General features: G+C 36.5%; 1 protein-coding gene across 1 annotated transcript in view; it reads left to right on the forward strand.

Moving 5' to 3' along the window:
* Positions 1 to 24,349, forward strand: part of CHRM3 (cholinergic receptor muscarinic 3) — an 887,892-nt gene that overhangs the window by 104,818 nt on the left and 758,725 nt on the right. The window contains exon 3 of the mRNA XM_077168441.1: positions 9,770 to 9,881. The gene's annotated coding sequence lies outside the window, so the exon portion shown is untranslated. The remainder of the gene's footprint in view (positions 1 to 9,769; positions 9,882 to 24,349) is intronic.

Raw genomic sequence — 24,349 nt, forward strand, 5'->3', positions numbered from 1 at the left:
TTTTCTAAGAAGTTATTATACACCAAAGCACATGCAGCATATTTAGCAGTATGCAACATATGTCAGAAGAAAGGGGATGGCTGAAACAGATAAGTGCTCTGAAGAAGCATGTAGGAAGCAGAGTTCATGTAAGCTGAGTATCTAGTCATTGATACTGATCATTTGTGTTTTTTTTTGATTCAGACTTAAAAGAGATTATCAATTTTATTAATATTTTCAAAGAATGAAATTTTGATTTTGTTAATTGTGTCTATCACTTATCTGTTTGTTTTCATTTCATTGTCCTTTGCTATAGTTTTCATTAATTCCAGACATCTGTTTACTTTGAGTTCAATTCATTCTTCTTTTCTCAAACTTCATACATGGAAAGTTAGGTCAGTAATTGAAATTTTCCATCATTTTAATATATGCATATAAAGCAACAAATTTCCTTATGAAACACGATTTTGCTGTTTTCTAAAATTTTCATGTATTTTATTTTCATTACCATTCAGATTAAAATGTTTTATAATCCTATATGATTTTATTTTTCTTTTTTTCCTCATGAGTTTCTAAAATATGTGTGGTAGCATTTTCCAGTATTTGGGGGACTTTCCAGACATATTACTGTTATTGATTTCTAACTTAATTTTTAATGCAATTTTACTGAGATGTATTATGTATTTGCATTCCATATAATCATCTAAAATATACAGTCAGTGGTTCATAATATCGTCATATAGCTGTATATTCATCATCACAATAGATTTTTGAACATTTCATTACTCAAAAAAAAGTTAAAAGCCACACCCAAAATATCCCATACCCACTCTCACCCTATTATTTATGTATTTTTGTCCTTTTTTTTTACTCATATGTTCATACACTGGATAAAAGGAATGTCAGTCACAAGGTTTTCACAGTCACACCTTAAAAGCTCTATTGTGATTCTATCACCTTCAAGAATCAAGGCAATAGGATTATGGTTCAACAGCTTCAGGTATTTCCCTCTGCTACTCCAATACCCCCAAAACTGAAAAGGGGTATCTGTATACTACATAAAAATAAACCCCAGAATGACCTCTAGACTCTATTTGAAATCTCTCAGCCACTGAAACATTATTTTGTTTCATTTCTCTTCCCTTTTGGTCAAGAAATCTTTCTCAATCCCACGATGCCAGGGCCAGGCTCAGTTCTTTGTGTATAACCTGGTAAATCAGCTAATGGGAGTGTCTTCTGGAATGAATGATGCTTAATCTAATCACCAGCAGGCTTTTAAGGAGGATTCAGAAGTGATAATCACTCTTCCTGCTTCAGCTGATCAGCCTCTCCTGGGAGTTCATTGAGGACCTTCATTGGAACTGCCAGCTCATGGCCTGCCCTACAGATCTCGGATTCTTACATCCCCACAGTTGCCCAATCAGCCTCTCCTGAGAGTTTGTTGGGGACCTTCATTGGAACTGCCAGCTCATGGCCTGCCTTACAGATCTTGGACTCTTACATTCCCATGGTTGCCCAGCCTGTCTCTCCTGAGAATTCATTGAGGACCTTCAGTGGAGCAGCCAGCTTTCAGTCTCTCCTACAGGCTGTGGACTCTGTATCCCCTCAGTTACATGAGACACTTTTATAAATTTTATAATTAGATATCTCCTTCTGATTCTGTTTCTCTAGAGAACCCTAGGTAATACACCAATCTAAATAAAAAATCAGTGGTTCCCAGTATAAGCACATAGACAGGATTTCACCACATAATCTATATGAGGATATTTCCATTTCTTCTGCAAAGGATCCCATAACCCTTTCCCATAACCCCCACTTATTGAAATTTAGCCTAAGCATACTGCCTTTCTTATATACAGTGGAAGCTTATTACAATGTTACTGTTAACTGTAGACCCCAGTTTGCATTGATTGTATTTTCCCCATGTTCATTTGTTTTCTCTTATGGAAAAACATTCCTGTATTTGTCCTTTTAATAATCATCACAGTCTACTATAAGCATCACTAAGTTATATCATCTCAGTCCTTATCATCTGTCTTTCCTTTTCTGGTGTCATACATGGCCCAGTTCACCTCCATCAATCATACTCACACTCAGTGTTCTTATAATAGTGTGCTACCATCAGACAGTATTGTGCTAACCATTTTTGGATCTTTAAATTAGTCCTGTTGAACATTCCATATTCTTTTTTTTTTTAATTTTTTATTAATTAAAAAAAAAAATTACAAGAAGCACAAACATTCCCAACACATACACTCAGCAATTCACAATACGATCACGCAGTTGCATATTCATCATCATGATCATTTCCCACACATTTGCATCAATTCAGAAAAAGACAACAAAAAAATAAAACAAAAACAGGAAAAAAAATTTACATACCATACCCCTTACCCCTCGCTTTCATTGATCACTAGCATTTCAAACTAAATTTATTTTAACATTTGTTCCCCCTATTATTTATTTTTATTCCATATATTCTACTCATCTGTTGACAAGGTAGACAAAAGGAGCATCAGACACAAGGTTTTCACAATCACACAGTCACATTGTGAAAGCCATATCATTGTACAATCATCATCAAGAAACATGGCCACTGGAACACAGCCCCACACTTTCCGTCAGTTCCCTCCAGCCTCTCCACCACATCCTGAACAACAAGATGATATCTACCCGATGCATAAGAATAACCTCCAGGACAACCTCTCGACTCTGCCCGGAATCCCCCAGCCATTGACACTTCGTCTCATTTCCCTCTTCCCCCCTCTGGCAGAGAAGACCCTCTCAATCCCCTGATGCTAAGTCTCAGCTCATTCCAGGGTTTTTCTCAATCCCTTGATGCTGAGTCTCTGCTTATTCCAAGATCTCTGTCCCACGTTGCCAGGACATTCCACATTCTTTCAGCATCAAGTGCCCAATCTCTACCCTTGTTCTATCTCCTGATAACCTATGTTCTTAACTTTAACTCTCCAAGTTCACTCATTAATGTTAAGTTCATATTAGTGAGACCATACAATATTTGTCCTTTTGTTTCTGACTAATTTCACTCAGCATAATGTCCTAAGGGTTCATCCATGTTGTTACATACTTCATGACTATATTTTGTCTCACTGCTGCATAATATTCCATGGTATGTATACACCACGTTTTGTTTAGCCAATTGTCCATCGATGGACATTTGGGCTGTTTCTATCTCCTGGCAATCATGAATAATGCCACTATAAACATCGGTGTGCAAATGTCTGTGTCCTTGCCTTCAGTTCTTCCAAATATATATCTAACAATGGGATTGCTGGATCATACGGCAATTCCATACTTAGCTTCCTGAGGAACTATCAAACTGCACCATATCAGAGCAGCTGCACCATTCTACATTCCCACCAACAGTGAGTAAGAATTCTCCACATGTTCACTCTCCAGCATTTGTAGCTTTCTGCTTTTTTGATAAGGGTCATTCTAGTAGGTGTGAGATTATATCTCGTTGTGATTTTGATTTACATTTCCCTAATAGCCAGTGAAGTTAAGCATCTTTTCATACGCTTTTGAGTCATTTGTATTTCCTTTTTTGAAAAAGTGACTATCCATGGTTTTTGCCCATATTTAAATTGTGTAGTTTATCTTTTGTTGTTGAGTTGGAGGATCTCTATATATTCTGGTTATTAAACCCTTATCTGATATAGTTTCCAAATATTATCTCCCATTGCAAAAGCTGCCTTTTTATATTCCTGGCAAAGTTCTTTGATATACATAAGTGTTTAATTTTGAGGAGATCCCATTTAGCTGTTTCTTTTTTCATTGCTCACATTTTGGGTATAAAGTATAGGGAATCACCTCCTCGTAAAGTTCTATATTTCCCTACATTTTTTTCTAAAAGTTTTATGGACTTAGATCTAACGTTTAGGCCTTTGATCCATTTTGAGCTAATTTTTTCATAAGGTGTGGGGTATGGACATTCTTTTGTATATGCATATCCAGTTCTCGAAACACTGTTTATTGAAGAGGCTGCTCTATCCCAGTTGAATTGTCCTGATTGCCTTATCAAAGATCAATTATCCATTGACTAGAGGGTCTATTTCTGAACAATCAATAATTCTATTAGTTATTATATCTATCTTTATGTCAGCACCATGTTGTCTTGACCACTGTAGCTTTGTAATATGCTTTGAAGTTAGGTAGTGTGAGACCTCCTACTACATTACTCTTTCTCAAGATATTTTTAGCTATTCAGGGCACGCTGCCCTTCGAAATAAATTTGGTAATTGGTTATGTGCAGGGTAAGTTGTTGGGATTTTAATTTATATTGCATTGAATCTACAAATCAGTTTGAGTAGAATTGACATGTAAATTATATTTAATCTTTTAATCCATGAATATGGTATGTCCTCAAATTATTTAGGTTGTTTTTTTTTTTTTTTTAGCAATTTCTTGTGATTTTCTGTGTATAGGTCTTTTGTGGCCATGATTAAATTTATTCCTAAATATTGGATTCTTTTGGTTGCTATTGTAAATGTAACTCTTTTTCTTAATTTCCTCCTCAGATTGCTCATTATTAATGTATAGAAACACTACTGATTTGGGGCTGTTGATCTTGTAATCTACCACTTTGTTGTACTCATTTATTGGCTCTAGTAGCTTTGCTGTACATTTTTTGGGATTTTTGACATAGTATCACATCATCTAAAAATGGTGAAAATTTGTTGCTTGTCTTGTTCCTGATCTCAGAGGGAAAGCTTTCAGCCTTTCCACATTGAGTATAATGTGAGTTGGGGGGTGGGGGGGGGGTTTCACATATTCCCTTTATCATGTTGAGGAAATCCCCTTCTATTCCTATCCTTTGAAGTGTTTTTAGCATGAAAGGATGTTGAATTTTGTCATATACTTTTTATGCATGACTTGAGTTGATCATGTGGTTTTTCTGCCTTAATGTATCAATGTGGTGTATCACATTAATTGATTTTCTTGTGTTGAACAAACCTTGCATACTTTAATAAATCCTACTTGGTCACAGTCTATAATTCTTTTTATCCAGCAGTGCTGCTGGATTCTATTTGTGCGTACTTTTTTGAGGATTTTTGTATCTGTATTCATTAAAGAGTTTGGTCTGCAATTTTCTCTTGTATATCTTTGACTGGCTTTGGCATTAGGATGATGCTGGCTTTATAGAATAAATTAGGTAGTTTTCCCTCCTTTTCAGTTTTTTTGAAGAGTTTGAGGAAGATTTGTCTAATACTTCCTGGAATGCTTAGTAGAATTCACATATTAAGACATCTCGTCCTGGACTTTTCTTTGCATGGAGCTTTTTGATGATGGATTCAATCTCTTTATTTGTAATTGGTTTGTTGAAGTCATCTATTTTTTGGCAAGACAATGTTGGTTGTTCGTGCTTTTGTAGGAACTTGTTCATTTCATCTGCATTGTCAGATTTATTAGCATAGAGTTGTTCATAGTATCCCCTCATTATCTCCTTTATTTCTATGGGGTCACTAGTTATGTCCCCTCTCCCATTTCTAATTTTATTTATTTGCATCCTCTCTCTTTTTGTCACCTTGCTAAGGATCCATTGATTTTATTGATATTCTCAAAGAACCAACTTCTGATTTTGTTGATTCTCTCTGTTGTTTTCATGTTCTCAGTTTCATTCATTTCTTCTCTAATCTTTGTAATTTCTTTCTTTATATTTGCTTTGGTGTTAATTTGTTGTTATTTTTCTAGTTCCTCAAATGAACAATTAATTCCATGATTTGTGCTCTCTTTTCTTTTTAAATATAGGCTTTTAAGGCAATAAATTTCCCTTTCAGCACCGCCTTTGCTGCATCCCATAAGTTTTGATATGTTGTGTTTTCACTTTCATTGGCCTCAAGATATTTATTCATTTCTCTTATAGTTTCTTCTTTTACTCACTCCTTGCTTAAGAGTGTGTTGTTTAGTCTCCATATATTTGTGAATTTTCCAGCCTTCAGCCTGTTAATAATTTCCTATCTGCCTGTAGTGCTCCCTTTAGTATATCTTGTAGAGCCAGTCTCTTCATCACAAACTCAGTGTCTTTGTTTGTCTGAGAATATTTTAAACTCTCCCTCATTTTTTGAAGGACAGTTTTATTGGGCATAGAATTCTTTGTTGGAAGTTTTTTTCTTTCAATATCTTAAATATATCATACCAATTCCTTCTTTTCTCCATAGTTTCTGCTGAGAAATCCACACATAGTCTTATTGAGCTTCCGTTATATGTATGTGTTGGATCACTTTTCTCTTGCTGCTTTCAGAATTTTCTCTTTGTCTTTGACAATCTGATTAATGTCTTTTAGTAGGTTTATTAGGATCTATTCTGTTTGGGGAACAATGCACTTCTGGCACTGTACTTTTATGTCTTTCATAAGAGATAGGTAATTTTTAGTGATTATTTCCCCCATTATTCTTTCTGCCCCTTTTTCCTTCTCTTCTGTTTCTGGGACACCCATAACACATATATTCATAGGCATCATGTTGCCATTCAATTCCCTGAAATCTGGCTCATATTTTTCCATTCTGTTCCCTGTCCTTTTGTGTGTAGGATTTCAGATGTCCTGTCCTCGGGTTCACTGATCCTTTCTTCTACCTCTTCAATTCTGCTTTTGCACGTCTCCATTGTGTTTTTCATCTCTTCAGTTGTGCCTTTTTATTCTCATAAATTCTGCCATTTGCTTTTTCAAGCTTTTGAGTTCTACTTTATGGTCACCCAATATCTTTATATTCTTCATATCTTCTGCCATATATTCCCTCAACTCATTGATTTGATATTTTTTACTTGATTTAGTATGTTTATTGAACATGTATTCATTGTTTCAACTCCTGTATCTCATTTGAATGTTAGCTTGTTCCTTTGACTGGGCCATATCTTCATTTTTGCTAGTATGACTCGTATTTTTCGTTGGTGTCTCAGCATCTGATTTCCTTAATTAGTTTATTCTAGAGATCATTTTCATTCTTTTACCTAGGCTTTTCTTATTGGTTGGCTTTGTTTTCTGTCTGGTTTTTTAGTGTTCAGTTTATTCTAGACCTATGGTATAGCTTCTATTTAACTGTTAAGAATTGTTCAGCTTTTGCTTTACTGATTCTTGCCCTGCTAAATAGAACCTTTCTGTTGCTTTGGGATAGTCTCACCAGGTATCATCGATACCAGTCAGATCTTCCCAGACAAACAGGCCCAGGTCTCCGGAGGAGCATGTAATCAGTATTAAGTTTTCTGGGGATGAGACCCAGCAAATTGTTAGAGGTTCCTGTGAAGCCTCTAGACTCTGAGCTTTTCCTATCCTTCCCAGCAGGTGGTGTTTGTCAGCTCTTCACTGGTATAAAGTTGTGTGGGGCCTTTCATTCTAAACTGATCCTGTAGCTACCAGCTGTTTCACTGAGACAGAGGCTAATGTAGAAGGTGGGCTTAGGGCCTATCCCCTGGGGTCTAAATTCTCTGATTGAGGGCCAACACTTGATCTGGGCTCCACCCTCCTTTTCCTGGGAATGAAAAGTCTTTTAGGGAATTAATTCCTTCACTTAACATGTTACTTTGACTCCAGACTTATCTTAACTCTGCTCTTGCCTGAATCAGGGCTGACAACTGAAAATGTCTGAGGCTTTCTCTAATGAGCTACTTAGAAGAGTTTTTTTTTAATCCCTTTTCCGAGCTGGTCCTCAGGCCCCAAAATTCAACTGTCAAGAGCCAGAGTTGGTACCTGGCTCTATATGCTTTGGTGTACAGCCCTTTTTCAGTATTCTGAGCTAGGCTGACTCCAAAAGTCTTGGTTTTTGGTTTTCTTTTTTTCCCATCAGCCCCATCTCTTGTCTGCCAGGAAAAAACCTTCAGGATTTCTTTCCTGCTTCATCTCAGTTTATCTGTGCTTGGAGCTTGTATTCAGCAGATCAAATTTGTTAATTAAAACCACAGTTGGAGCTTGGCTGGTCTGCTCTCTCATGCTCCCTCTTTTTCCCACAGGGACATGCTTCCAACTGAGCCTATTGTGCCAGTGGGGTAGGGGCATCAGTCTCAGGATCTTGGGGACTTTTCTCGCAATTCTGTGATGTGAACTGAGCTCTTTCACCTGTTCCAGACTGATGTACTATGTGCATCCAGTCACAGATGTCACCCACACAGTTATTCCAGACAGTTCTTAGCTAATTACTAGCTGCTGTAGAGGATGAACAAAATTCCACACCTCCCTGTTTTGCCATCTTGCTCCACATCTCCTCTAATTTAATTTTGTTTTGATGAGAGAATATATTTTTAAGAGTTAAGTCTTTGAAAATTATCGGGAGGTATTTCATGGCCCATCTTTTGCCCTTATGAAGGTGAGCATTTCATTTGACTTGAAAAGGATGAGCGTTTCTCAGTTTTCTGCTGTAATGTTCTGTAAATATCAATTGGGTCAAATTATTTGATAAATGCTTTTTATTTTTTCTATATACTTGATGATAATTTTCATCTATTTTTTAATCAATTTGTGAGATACAGGTTTTTAAATTTTTAAGACTGTTGCCATGTCTCTCCATTTAGTTAAGTAGTTATGCTTTCTATATTTTGAAGCTCTGAGTACTAGGTCTATTCACATTTACATTTATGTCTTTTTTTACTAATGTCTGACACTTTTGTCATTATGAAATTTCCTCTTTACCTTTAGAAATATATCTTTCTTGAAATTGTCATACATGTACACTTTATATGATATAACTTATTTCAGCCTTTTACTTTCAGTCCACCTGTGTCTTTATATGTGAAGTCAATTTGCAGTAGACCATATATATTCTGCTTTTGCCTTTTGGTCTAGTCTGAATTTTTGGTCTTTTATTAAGATTGGAATATCCATTTTCTTTTATTTAATTATGAACATGGTTGAAGTTTTAGTTCCTTGGCTGCTCAAACAAATACCATGTAGTAAGTTGACTTAAACAGTGGGAATTTATTGACTCATAGTTTTGAGGTTGGAAAAAAGTTCAAATCCAGGCATAATCAAGATGATGCTTTCTTTTTGAAGACCATGGTATCCTGGGGTTGGCTGGTGATGATCCTTGGTCCTTTCCTCTGTCACATGGTGTTCTAGTTTGCTAGCTGCTGGAATGCAGTATACCAGAAATGGAATGGCTTTTAAAAAGGGGCATCTAACAAGTTGCTAGTTTACAGTTCTAAGGCCAACAAAATGTCCCAATTAAAGCAAGTCTATAGAAATGTCCAATCTAAGGCATCCAGGGAAAGATACCTTTGTTCAAGAAGGCCGATGAAGTTCATGGCTTCTCTCTCAAGAGGAAAGGCACATGAACATGGTCAGCATTTCTCTCTTGGCTGGAAGGGCACATGGTGAACACCACATCATCTGCTAGCTTTCTCTCCAACTCTCCAGGAGGTATTTTCCTTCTTCATCTTCAAAAGTTGCTGACTGATGGACTTTGTGCTTCTTGTTCTCTGTTATGGCTTTCTCATGGCTCTGTTGTTCTTCTCTGCTCTCTCTGAATCTCCCACTTTCTACAAAATGTTTCCTCTTTCATAGGAGTTCAGTAAACTAATCCAGACCCGCCTAGAATGGGTGGAGACGTGTCTCCACCTAACCCAGTTTAACAACCATTCTTGATGGAGTCACATCTCCAGGGAGATAATCTAATTAAATTTTCCAACATTCAGTACCTAATAGGGATTAGAAGAAACAGCTGGCTTTACAAAATGTGATTAAGATTAAAGCATGGTTTTTCTAGGGTACATACATTCTTTCAAACTGGCACACATGGTAATATACTTGACAGCCTCTCCTGACCCTTCTTTTCTCTTCCAGATTCTGTTGATGTTCAGCTTCTGGCTGCTTCACTTGTGGCTTTCCCTCCATATGCCTGAATTTCATCCTGCTTAGAATTCCAGTAATAGGATGAAGACCCATCTTTATTGAGGTAGGACAAACCTTAACTGAAGTAACCTCTTCATAAAGTCCTACTTACTAGGGTTTCACACTCACAAAACTGGTTTAAGCTAAGAACATGTTTTTCCGGGGTACATACAACTCCAGACCATTATAGTTTATTTAAATTCACCACCTTTCTATTTATCACACCTGTCTTTTGGTGTTCTATTTCTCCTTTCCTTCTCCCTTTTGCATTAACTGAATGCTTTCAATACTTTATCTTTGTTCTTATGTGGGCTTTTAAAATATATTTCTGTGGATTTTTGTTTTAGTGGTTGCTCTAGTGATTGCAGTATTCATCCTGAACTTATCATAGTCTACTTAGAATTGCTGTCATCCCTCTAACTCCCACTAGGAATATTGTAGTAGTGTGTAATTATATTTCCTGACTCCCCCATCTTTTAGATTCTTTTATAATGTTTTTTTACATTGCTGTATATTTTATTCCTAGCTGTTTTTAATTATTATCTGCTAAAACAAATACCACACAATAGGTAGCTTAAACAAGGGGATGTTATTGGTTCTTGGTTGTGAGAAGTCCAATTAAGGCATCAGCAAAGTGAGGCTTTCTCCCAGAAGACTATGGAATTCTGGGGCTGACTGCCTGTGACCCTTGGTACATGGCTCTTCTGTTACCTGACAATGTATTTGGTGACATCTTCTTTTGCTGCTGGATTCTATTGACTTCCAGTTTCTTGCTTCTTATAGCTTCTCCTTCTGAATACATTTTCTTCTGTAGACAAGGACTTTCATCATATTGGATTAAAGCCCACCCTCATTCACTTTGAGCACACCTTAACTAGTAAAATCTTCCAAGGTCCTATTTACAAAAATGGCTTCACATCCACGTGTTCAGGGGTTGGGCCTGAATATGCCTTTTGTCAGGGACATGACTCAATTCCCAACACTACCAATATTATATTTTGCCTTAAATGGTCATTTGTCTTTTAAAGATATTAAAATATACTGTTTGATATTTACTTATATGTTTATCATTTCTTGTGCTCTTCCTTTCTGTATATCTTAGTGTCATAGAGTGACATTTTCTTTTCATCCTTGAGAACTTCTTTTACTATTTCATATTGTGTGAGTGTGTTGGTCAAAAATTTTCTTAGATTCATTTATGAGAAACAGTCTTTATTTTGCCCTCATTTTCATTTTGTTGGATATAAAACTCTAAGTTGATAGTTTTTTTTTGTATGCTGTGTGGTAGAGGTCACATTTCTTTCTTTTTTCATGTGACTACACTGTTATTGCAGCACCATTTGTTGATTTGTGTGTGTGGGTGTTCACACTGTGTGGTGGGGAAATACACAGGCTGGGAATCAAACTTGGGTCTCCCCCGTGACAGATGAGAATTCTACCACTGAATTCTCCTTGCATCGCCCTCCCCCAGGTTGATAGTTTTCATCAGCACCTTAAATATTGTATACTATTATCTTCTGGACAAAGCTCTTTATACTAAGGAGTCTGACATCATTTGTATCATTGCTTTGCTGAATGTAACATGCTCTGTTTGCTAGCTACTTTTGAATTTTTCTGTTCATCTTTTGTCTTGAGCAGTTTAGATATGATGGGCCTGTTACATTTATCTGCCTGGGGTTTGCTGAGTTTTTTGGCTTGGTAAATTAATGTTATTGTTTTATTTTAAAACACTTAAGAAAATTTCGACCATTATTTATTCATATTTTTCTTCTGACCCATTATCTCTGTTTCCTCTTTCAATGGAACTTCAATTACGTGGACATCAGACTTCTTGACATTGTTTTACGGGTCACTGAAGCTATGTTTAGTCATTTTCTTTCATTTCTCTTTCTTTTATTCAGATTTGGTTTCTGCTGACCTGTCTTCAGGTTCACTGACACTTTTTTCTATCTCTATTCTCCCTTTAATTCCATCCAGTGACCTTTTCATTTCCTATATTGAGAAATTGTTTTCTATAATTTCCATTTGATTCACATTTTTCAGGTGAGATTCCTCCATCTTTTCATTCATTATGACCATCTTTTCCTTTAAATCACAGCACATAAAACTGTTTCTTAAAGACCTTGATAGTAAATGTTTTAGACTTGGAGAACATATTTCTCCCTATCATAGTATCCTGCTATTATAGCATGAAAGCTACTATAAACAAAATGGAAACAGATGGATAGGTTTGATTTTAACCCTGTGCTTTGCAACAAATGCCCTTTATCAGGTTGAGGTACTTCCTTTCTATTCCTATTTTGATGAGTGTTTTTATCATGAAAGGATTTTGCCAAATCTTATTTCTGCATGTATAGAGATGATTATGTGGCTTTAATCCTTTATATTCTCTGCAAATAATATATTACATCGAATGATACTTAGATGTTAAACCAACCTTATATTTCTTGAATAAAACCCATTTGGCCATTAATTATAATCTTTTTTATATGTTGCCAGATTTGGTTGACTAGCATTTGGTTGAAAATTCTTACATCTGTATTAATAAGAGATGTTGGTCTATAGATTAGTGTTTTCTTTGTTTTTTTTATTATGTTATTGCCTGGTATTTTGTATGAGGGTAATATTGGCCTCATAGAATGAGTTCCCTCCTCTTCTAATTTTTGTAAGAATTTGTGAAGGATTGGTATGAACTGTTTTGTTTTGGTTTTTTAATTTGGTATAATTCACCAGCGACTCTGACACTGGGATTTTCTGTATGGGAAATTATTACCATTTTCTTTTCTTTCAATGTTTTAGGATTATTAAGATGTTCTATTTCTTCATTACTCATTTTCAGTCATTTCTTTCTTCCTAGGAATTTTTTCCATTTAATCTAGGTTTTCTATTTAGATGACATAGAGTCGATCATCATTTTCTCTCATAATCTTTATGATTTCTGTGAGGAAAATACTGATATTCCCTCTTTAATTCTTGTTTTTTGTCATTTGAGACTTCTTTCTTTTTCTTAGTCAGTATAGTGAAAGGTTTGTCAATTTTTTTAATCGTTTCAAAGAACCAAAATTTTGTTTCATTCATTGGGATAAACTCTGTGTCATTTCCTAAAATCTATTTTAAATTTTAACAAATCTCTCTCTCTCTCTCTCTCTCTCTCTATATATATATATATATATATACACACACACACTATAGATAGGAGAGAGATTTATATATGTGTGTGAGAGTGTGACTGTATGTATGTGCCTTTTATATCATTCAGTAATATTTTAATGTCAATGGCTATATTTGATTTTGGTTGAGGAAATTCTAATTCTATCTTAAATCATTATATTATTTGTCAGTAGTTTCTATTATCCTTTCTTAAAATTTTAATTCTTTATCTTATATCTCTAATCCATTTAAACATAGTTATTTTATAGTCTTTTATGTATTGTTTATCCATTTTGGTGTTTCTAAGATATAAGCCTCCTTTGTGTTGGGTCTGCTTGCTATAAGAGGATACTTTTTTCCGTCCACAATCTTCTTATTGCTTTATGTGAAGTAGAGCTTGTTTTCTGGCATGGAAATATCCCAAGAGTTAGTTTGTGAGAGACACTTCATACTGGTTTTGCTTATGTTTCTGTCAGATGCCCCAAGGTTCTCATTGGATCAAAAACAATTTTATGTTTCCTTTTGTCTGTAAGGCATCATGAATAATTTAGTATAAATGTACTCTCATTCATGTAAGACATAGTCATATGATTATATTTCTCTCAGGAGACTTATTTTTCTACCCAGGACTCAAGCAGCCTAACAACTTCCCAAAATATGGATGGCTTTGTTTTACTGAGGGTACAGCAATCAAAGTGTCTCATCTTAGTATAAGTGTCTCAGTTACAATTCCTGCCTTATAAGTATTAAAGACCCTGTCTTCTCTTCTGGGCGCTGGTCAGATACTTTCTATTTCTTAAGCCATCTGTAACATATCAGTTCATCTCTTATTACTCTGGTTTTCTATTTTTTTTCTCCAACTCTGACAACTGGAAATTTATATTCTTTATGTTGTTGTTATTAATTTATCCAGTCATTCTAGATGTCTGAAGTAGTGGTTTTATATTTAGTTTCAACCATGTTTTTCCAACATAGCTTTTAATTTAATTATTGCTTCTGTGTGGGGAATGGATTAGAACAGTTTAAGAATAATATTTGAAAAACTAAATATTTTTCTTTGATATAAATGAATGGTTCAATAATTTCTCAAAGTTTTGTTTTTATGAAATTTACAATAAAGGCTGTGAAGACATTATTTTCTAAATCCTGTGACACTTAATATAAGCATAAAGACATGTCTTCAAGTTTTAGAAAAATTTCATAATGGAAAATTTAATCATATTTTACCCATCTTAAGTTTTTACTTCCTGGGCTTGAAAGGATGTGCTGCTTTTCTGGCAGCATGAAAGATGATAGGAATGACTACTAGTGCAATATAGCCATTATTGCATTAACTCCCCTCAAAAACAAATTCATAAAACATTCCTGAGAGAGAGGAAAAAAAGTTGTATAAGTTGACATGTATTCCAATTTTAAAAAGTCCAAACATAAAAGACTCTTAAAATTCCTATTCTTTTCTTTGGCCATTAAAAATTAAATAGATTGCTAGAGAAGGTGTGGCCCTCCTGTCTCCAGACAGCAGGGAGAAATCAAATGTTTTATGTCTGAAAGTCTTTCCATCTTCTTCATGTGTTATATCAAAGAACTTTATGGCCCTTCCGTATCTGTATTTAGCCACAATAATGTTCAGGGATAGTAAATACTCTATGCAGGAGAGATGGGGTTAGAGGGTATGTTTTTTACACAGCATGGTAAAAGTGTCCCAATGAATTTAAAGATATAAGGATGGTAGATGTCACTATAGTAGCCAGAGCATGGAATTAAAAATAAGTAGCAGGGGGAGCCAAGATGGTGGCTTAGTGAGGTGTGGGATTTAGTTTGTCCTCCAGAGAAGCTATTAAATAGCCAGGAACAGTACAGATCAATTTATGGGGCCACGTCAGTGACCAGACACACAGCATGCACCAGTCTGGACAAGCTGGACCTGCTGTGATCCCACCCAGAACTGCTTCTCAGGTTCTATCTGCCCCAGGCAAGGATGGAATTAAGTTTGTCTGAGACCTTATCTGGAGGCTGTGCCTTCCCCAGGAAAGGGGTGGGGCCCAGCTCAGGTAGAATCCCTCCCTCAAGTAATTCAGACCCAAGGGTCTGGAAAACTGAAGCAATTAAAACCAGCCTACAACCTCTCCTCTGTCTCAAACACACCCCCAACAGGGAGACTCTGATGAAGTTAAAGGTACCACATCACCTTATGCTGTTGGTGTCCACAGGCAGACTATCACCACATACTAGGCAGGATAGGAAAAACAGAGTCTAGAGGCTTCAGAGATAAGTCTTCCAACCTGCTTAGTCTCACCCTCAGGGAAAACTGATGCAGGTGACTCTTTCCTCCTGAAAGAAGGCCAGTTTAGTCTGGGAAAATCTAGGGAAAAATAAGACACCATACAGGCAGGGCAAGAAACAAGAAATAACAGCTGAAAAATTCTGATCTGTTAAACAAAACCTAAGATAAGCTGAACTGAATGTCAAAGAACAGATAGACAACAAAGTCATCCAGCAATAAAACCCCAGGTAAAAAAAAAGTGAAAACAATCTTCAGAATAAACTAATTAAGGAAATTAAATGCCTAGATGCCAGCAAAAAATAACAAGTCATACTAGGAAAATTGAAGATATGGCCCAGTCAAGGGAACAAACCAACATTTCAAATGAGATACAGGAGTTGAAACAATTCATTCAGATTGTTCGAACAGACATGGAAAACCTCATCAAAAGTCAAATTAGTGAATTGAGGGAGGATATAAAGAAAGCAAGGGACAAACAAAAAGAAGAAAGTTGAAAATCTGAAAAGTCTGAAAAAAAAATCACAGAACTTATGGGAATGAAAGGCACAGTAAAAGAGATGAAAAAACAATGGAAACCTACAATGTTAGATTTCAACAGGCAGAAGATAAGGCTAGTGAACCGGAGAACAAGACATCTGAAATCTGACAAGCGAAAGAAAATATAGGGAAAAGAATGGAAAAATATAAACAGGGACTCATGGAATTGAATGAACATGAAATGCATGAATATACATTGTGGGTATCCAAGAAGAAGAAGAGAAGGGTTAAGGAGGAGAAAATCTAATGGAGGAAATTATCACTGAAAATTTCCCAACTCTTATGAAAGACTTACAATGACAGATTCAAGAAGTGCAGCGTACTTCAAACAGAATAAATACAAATAGATGTACTCCAAGACACTTACTAATCAATTGTCAGATGTCAAAGAGACAGAGAGAATTTTGAAAGCAGCAAGAGAAAAGCAATCCATCACAGACAAGGGAAGCCCAATAATGCTATCTGTAGATTTCTCTGTAGAAACCATGGAGGCAAGAAGACAGTGGTATGATATATTTAAGATACTAAACGAGAAAAGCTACCAACCAAGAATTCTATATTCAGTGAAATTGTCGTCTAAAAATGAGGGGGAAATTAAAACATTTTCAGACAAAAAATCATGGCAAAATTTGTGACCATGAGAACAACTCTGCAAGAAATACTAAAGGGAGTACTAGAGACAGATAAGAAAAGACAGGAGAGAGAGAGAGGTGTGGAGAACAGTGTAGAATGAAGACTACCAGTAAAGATAAAAAGAAGAAAAAATAGATTTGAAATATAAAATCCAAAAGGCAAAATAGTAGAAGAAAGTACTGCCCTTACAGTAATAACATTAAATGTTAATGGATTAAACTCCCCAATCAGAAGACATAGAATTGCTTAAAAAACAGGACCCATCTATATGCTGTCTACAGGAGACACATTTTAGACCCAAGGATAAACACAGGTTGAAAGTGACAGGTTTGGAAAAGATGCTTCATACAAACAACAATCAGAAGAGAGAAGGAATAGCTATTCTAATATCCAACAAATTAGACTTCAAATGTAAAATAATTATAAGAGATAAAGAAGGGCATTATGTAGTAGTTAAAGGACCAATTCAATAAGAAGACATAATGATCATAAACATTTATGCACCAAGCCAGAGTGTTCCAAAATACACGAGGCAAACACTGAAAAGAGAAACAGACACATCTACCATAATAGTTTGAGACTTAATTCCCTGCTCTTATCCATGAACAGAACATCTAGATGGAGGAACAATAAAGAAACAGAGAACTTGAATAATACAATAAATGAACTAGACTTCACAGACATTTATAGAACATTACATCCCGCAACAGCAGGATACACCTTTTTCTCAAGTGCTCATGAATCATTCTCAAGGATTGACCATATGCTGGGTCACAAAGGAAGTCTCAATAAATTTTTAAAAATTGAAATCATACAAAACACTTTCTCAGATCATAAAGGAATGAAGTTGGAAATCAATAATAGGCAGAGGGCCAGAAAATTCTCAAATATATGAAGGCTCAACTACACACTTTTAAACAATCAGTGGGTCAAGGAAGAAGTTACAAGAGAAATCAATAAATTTCTTGAGGCAAATGAAAAAAAATGAAAACACGACATATCAGAACTTATGGGGTGCAGCAAAGGCAGTGCTAAAAGGGAAATTTATTGCCCTAAATGCCTATATCAAAAAAGTAGAAAGAGCAAACATTGAGGAATTAACTGTTCGCTTGGAAGAACTAGGGAAAGAACAGCAAACTAACCCCAAAGCAAGCAAAAGGGAAAAAATAATGAAGACTAGAGAAGAAATGAATGAAATTGAGAACATGAAAACAATCAAGAAAATCAACAAAACCAGAAGTTGGTTCTATGAGAAATTCAATAAGATTGATGGACCCTTAGTGAGGTGGACAAAAAGAAGAAGAGAGAGGATGCAAATAAATAAAATCAGAAATGGAAGTGGAGACATAACCACTGACCACATAGAAATAAAGGAGGTAATGAGAGGATACTATGAACAACTTTATGTTATTAGATGAAATGGACAATTTCCTAGAAAGGCATGAACAACCAACATTGATGCGAGAAGAAATAGTTGACCTCAACAAACCAATCACAGGAAAAGAAATTGAATTCGTCATCAAGAAGCTCCCAAAAGAGAGAAGTCCAGGACTAGATGGCTTCACATGTGAATTCTACCAAACACTCAAGAAAGAATTAGTACCAATCCTGCTCAAACTCTTCAAAAAAATTGAAGAGGAGAGAAGGCTGCCTTGCTCGTTCTATGAAGCCAACATCATCCTCATACCAAAGCCAGACAAAAGATAGTACAAGAAAAGAAAATTACAGACCAATCTCTCTAATGAATATAGATGCAAAAATCCTCAACAAAATTCTTGCAAATCGAATCCAGCAGCACATTAAAAAAATTATACACTATGACCAAGTAGGATTCATCCCAGGTATGCAGGGATTATTCAGAAGAAAATCAATTAATGTAATACACCATATAAACAAACCAAAACAGAAAAGCCACATGATCATCTTGATTGACTCAGAAAAGACATTTGACAAAATTCAACATCCTTTCTTATTGAAAACACTTCAAAGGATAGGAATAGAAGGAAATTTCCTCAACATGATAAAGGGAATATATGAAAAACCCACAGCTAACAACATCATCCTCAATGGGGGAAAATTGAGAACTTTCCCCCTATGATTAGGAATAAGACAAGGATGTCCACTATCCCCATTGTCACTCAATATTGTGTTGGAAGCTTTAGCCAGAGCAATAAGACAGGAAAAAGAAATACAAGGCATCAAAATTGGAAAGGAAAAAGTAAAACTCTCACTGTTTGCAGATGATCTGATACTGTATGTGGACAGCCCTGAAAAATCCACAGCAAAACTGCTAGAGCTAATAAACAAGTACAGCAAAGTGGCAGGTTACACAATCTACAGTCAAAAATCTGTAGTGTTTCTATACACTACTAAAGAGCAGTCTGAGGGGGAAATCAAGAGAGAGATTCCATTTACAATTACAACCAAAAGAATAAAATATTTAGGAATAAATTTAACTAAGGATACAAAAGACCTATACAAAGAAAAGCACAAGAAATTGCTAAAAGAAATCACAGAAGACCTAAATAAATGGAAGGGTATACAGTATTCATGGATTGGAAGACTAAATATAATGTGTCAGTTCTACCTAAATTGATTTTATAAATTCAATGCAATACCAATTAAAATCCCAAAAACTTACTTTGCAGAAATAGAAAAACCAATAACCAAATTTATCTAGAAGGGAAGGTTGCCCTGAATAGCTAAAAATATTCTGAGAAAGAAAAATGAAGTCAGAGGTCTCACACTACCTGACTTTAAGGCATATTATAAAGCTACAGTGTTCAAAACAGCATGGTGCTGGCATATAGATATATATATTGACCAATGGAATTGAATAGAGTGTTCAGATAAAGACCGTCTCATCTATGGACAATTGATCTTTGATAAGGCAGTCAGGCCAACTCAGCTGGGACAGAACAATCTATTCAATAAATGGTGCCTAGAAAATTGGATATCCACATGCAAAAGAATGATGGAGTGGGCAGGCCATGGTGGCTCAGCAGGCTGAATTCTTGCCTGACATGCCGGAGACCTGGGTTTGCTTCCTGGTGCCTGCCTATGCAAAAAAAAAAGAATGACAGAGGATCCATATCTCACACCTTATACAAAAATTAACTCAAAATGGATCAAAGACCTAAACATTAAATCTAAGACCATGAAACTTTTATAAAAAAATGTAGGGATTTATCTTTTTTTTTTAATTTTTTTTTATTAATCAAAAAAAAGAAAAGAAATTAACACAACATTTAGAAATCATTCCATTCTACACATGCACTCAGTAATTCTTAGTATCATCACATAGATGTATGATCATCATTTCTTAGTACATTTGCATCGATTTAGGACAAGAACTAGCAAAACAGCAGAAAAAGATATAGAATGTTAATATAGAGAAGAGAATTAAAATAATAATACTAATAAAAATATATATATATATAAAAAGGAAAAAGAAAAAACAAAAACAAAAGATACAAACAAACAAACAAACAAACAAAAAACTATATTTCAGGTGCAGCTTCATTCAGTGTTCCAACATAGTTATATTATACTTAGGTATTATTGTGCTGTCCATTTTTGAGTTTTTGTATCTAGTCCTGTTGCACAGTCTGTATCCCTTCAGCTCCAATTACCCATTATCTTACCCTGTTTCTAACTCCTGCTGGTCTCTGTTACCAATGATATATTCCAAGCTGATTCTCGAATGTCAGTTCACATCAGTGGGACCATACAGTATTTGTCCTTTAGTTTTTGGCTAGACTCACTCAGCATAATGTTCTCTAGATCCATCCATGTTATTACATGCTTCATAAGTTTAGTCTGTCTTAAAGCTGCATAATATTCCATCGTAGGTATACGCCACAGTTTGTTTAGCCACTCATCTGTTGATGGACATTTTGGCTGTTTCCATCTCTTTGCAATTGTAGATAATGCTGCTATAAACACTGGTGTGCAAATGTCCGTCTGTGTCTTTGCCCTTAAGTCCTTTGAGTAGATACCTAGCAGTGGTATTGCTGGGTCATAATCCATTCTGCCAGTCTATGTCTTTTGATTGGGAAATTCAGTCCATTAACATTTAGTGTTATTACTGTTTGGATAATATTTTCCTCTACCATTTTGGCTTTTGTATTATATATATCATATCTGATTTTCCTTCTTTCTACACTTTACTCCATACCTCTCTCTTCTGTCTTTTCGTATCTGACTCTAGTGCTCCCTTTAGTATTTCTTGCAGAGCTGGTCTCTTGGTCACAAATTCTCTCAGTGACTTTTTGTCTGAGAATGTTTTAATTTCTCCCTCATTTTTGAAGGACAATTTTGCTGGATATAGGAGTCTTGGTTGGCAGTTTTTCTCTTTTAGTAATTTAAATATATCATCCCACTGTCTTCTAGCCTCCATGGTTTCTGCTGAGAAATCTACACATAGTCTTATTGGGTTTCCCTTGTATGTGATGGATTGTTTTTCTCTTGTTGCTTTCAAGATCCTCTCTTTCTCTTTGACCTCTGACATTCTACCTAGTAAGTGTCTTGGAGAACGCCTATTTGGGTCTAATCTCTTTGGGGTGCGCTGCACTTCTTGGATCTGTAATTTTAGGTCTTTCATAAGAGTTGGGAAATTTTCAGTGATAATTTCTTCCATTAGTTTTTCTCCTCCTTTTCCCTTCTCTTCTCCTTCTGGGACACCCACAACACATATATTTGTGCGCTTCATATTGTCCTTGAGTTCCCTGATCCCCTGCTCAAGTTTTTCCATTCTTTTCCCTATAGTTTCTGTTTCTTTTTGGAATTCAGATGTTCCATCCTCCAGTTCACTAATTGTAGCTTCTGTCTCTTTAGATCTACCATTGTCGGTATCCATTGTTTTTTCCATTTTTTCTTCTTTGTCCTTCACTCCCATAAGTTCTGTGATTTGTTTTTTCAGATTTTCTATTTCTTCTTTATGTTCAGCCCATGTCTTCTTCATGTCCTCCCTCAATTTATTGATTTGGCTTTTGAAGAGTTTTTCCATTTCTGTTCGTATATTCAGCATTAGTTGTCTCAGCTCCTGTATCTCATTTGAACTATTGGTTTGTTCCTTTGACTGGGTCATATCTTCAATTTTCCGAGCGTCATCATTATTTTCTGCTGGTGTCTGGGCATTTGATCAGATTTCCCTGGGTGTGGGACCCGGCTTGTTGAAAGGTTTTTCTGTGAAATCTCTGGGCTCTGTTTTTCTTTTCCTGCCCAGTAGGTGGCACTCGTGGCGCTTGTCTGTCTGTGGGTCCCACCAGTAAAAGATGCTGTGGCTCCTTTAACTTGCCAATCCAAATCTCGCAGTCGGCCCAGGAAACCACGCGGAGGGGGTTCGCCGGCCACCGTGGCTTGGGGGAGTGCCGGTCCAAATTGCCCAGCTGGCCCGAGACGCCAAGCATGGTGGGAGGGCCCCGCTATCCAACGTTCCCAGTCAGACCGGGGAGCCACGTGCATGGAGGGGACCCCAGTTGCCAGCCGCCCCGGCCGGGAAAACACGCACCCCTCGGGTATCTCACTGCAGCGGATTCTCCCTGCCCGTTCAGCTGTTCCAGAATGGGGTACGCTGTCTTTCTGGTCTCTGTCGTGGCTCCAGGAGCTGTTTGGTATTGTTTCTGTTTCTTTAGTTGCTGTTCTGGAGGAGGAACTAAGACCCACGCGTCTTACTAAGCCACCATCTTCTCTGGAAGTCCGGGATTTACCTTATAAATCTTATAATAGGAGGCAGTTTCCTAGATCTTGCACCCAAAGCATGAGCATTGAAGAAAGGAATAGAAAGATAGGAACCCCTCAAAATTAAACACTTTTGTCAAGAAAGTAAAAAAAAAAAAAGACAGCCCACACAATGGGAGACAATATTTGGAAACAATAAAGCAGGTTAGGGTCTAGTATCCAGAATATATAGAGAGATTGTTCAACTCAACAAGAAATAAACAAACAAGCCAATTACAAAATTGGCAAAAGAAATGAAGACACTTCTCAGAAGAGGAAATATAAGTGGCCAAAAGGCACATGATAAGATGCTCAACTTCACTGCTATTAGAGAAATGTAAATCAAAACCACAATGATGTATCATCTCACACCCACCAGATTGGCCATCATCAATAAAACAGAAAACGGCAAGTGCTGGAGAGGATGTGGAGAAAGAGGCACACTTATCCACTGTTGGTAGGAATGTAAACTGGTACAAATGCTGTGGAAGGCAGTTTGGCGGTTCCTCAGGAAGCTAAGTATAGAATTGCCATATGATCTGGCAATACCATTGCTCGGTATCTACTCAGAGGACATGAGGGCAAGGACACAAATGGACATTTGCACACCAGTGTTTATAGCAGCATTATTTACACTTGTCAACAAACAAGTGGCTAAACAAGTTATGGTATATACATACAATGGAATAGTATGCAGCTATAAGACAGAAAAAAAGTTATGAAGTATGTAACAACATGGATGGACCTTGAGGTCATTATGCTGAGTGAGATTATCCAGAAACAAAAGGACAAATACTGTATGATCTCACTGATACGAACTAACATTAATTAATGAAATTGGAGAATTTCAGTTAAAAACAGACCATCAGGAGATAGAAATAGGGTAGATATTGGGTAATTGGAGCTGAAGGGATACAGATTCTGCAACAGGACTGATTGTAAAAACTCAGAAATGGATAGCACAATACTACCTAACTGTAATACAATGTGTTAGTTAGATTCAGTTGTCAACTTGGCCAGGTGAGCATACCTAATCTTGTTGCTGCGGACATAAGCCAACGGTATGTAAACCTCATCTGTTGCCAATTACATCTGCAGTCGGCTAGGAGGCGTGTCTGCTGCAATGAGTGATGTTTGACTTAATTGGCTGGTGCTTAAATGAGAGAATGCAATGTAGCACAGCCTAAGCAGCTCGGCCTTCCTCATCTCAGCACTAGCAGCTCAGCCCAGGCCTTTGGAGATGCAGAAGGAAGTCATCCCGGGGAAAGTTGTTGGAACCCAGGGGCCTGGAGAGAAGACCAGCAGAGACCATCTTGTGCCTTCCACATAAGAAAGAACCTCAGTGGAAAGTTAGCTGCCTTTCCTCTGAAGAACCAACAAAATAAATCCCCTTTTATTAAAAGCCAATCCGTCTCTGGTGTGTTGCATGCCGGCAGCTAGCAAACTAGAACATACAATAATGTTAGTACACTGAATGAAGCTCAATGTGAGAATGATGGAGGGAGGAGGGCTGGGGGAAAGACAGACAATAAAGTCTGAGATGATATAATGTAGGAATGCCTAGAGTATCCAATGAAAGTGACTAAATGTTTAAATTAAAAAAATGTTTTAGCATGAGGAAGAACAAAGTAATGTCAATATTACAGGGTATTGAAAATAGATGGTAATTCATATTTTAAAACTAACATGTGTGAAACTAAAGCAAAAAATGTTTATTTGGTACAAAATTTATATTTTGACTAGTGCATCTCTTAATATAACTTATATGGACAGTTTAATTGAACACCATATATACATGGAACCTTGAGTAGGGCATGGGATTTTGTAAGTTTGTCCAGAGTGGTGCCCTGATAAATCCCAGAGTGATTTGAACAGTGAATAAAATATATTTGCAAATTCCCCTTGGGGGAATGGTCAGAAAGAGGGAAAATTCAACTTCCCCACATGGAGTAGGCCTGATATTCTCGCAAGCAGTGAGGACAACAAAAATCAATAGGCCAAACCCTCAATCTTGGGGTTTGTTCATATGAAACATATCCCTGCAGAGGATAGGCAAAGCCTACTTGAAATTAGGCCTTAGAGTCACCCCCAGAGAACCTCTTTTGTTGCTCAGATGTGGCCTATCTCTTAGTCAACAAGGCAAGCAAACTCACTGCCCTCCCCCTCTCTATGTGGGACATGACTCCCAGGGGTGTGAACCTCCCTGG

Source organism: Tamandua tetradactyla, chromosome 7 (assembly GCF_023851605.1).
Source record: "Tamandua tetradactyla isolate mTamTet1 chromosome 7, mTamTet1.pri, whole genome shotgun sequence".
In the NCBI taxonomy this organism is placed as follows: Eukaryota; Metazoa; Chordata; class Mammalia; order Pilosa; family Myrmecophagidae; genus Tamandua; species Tamandua tetradactyla.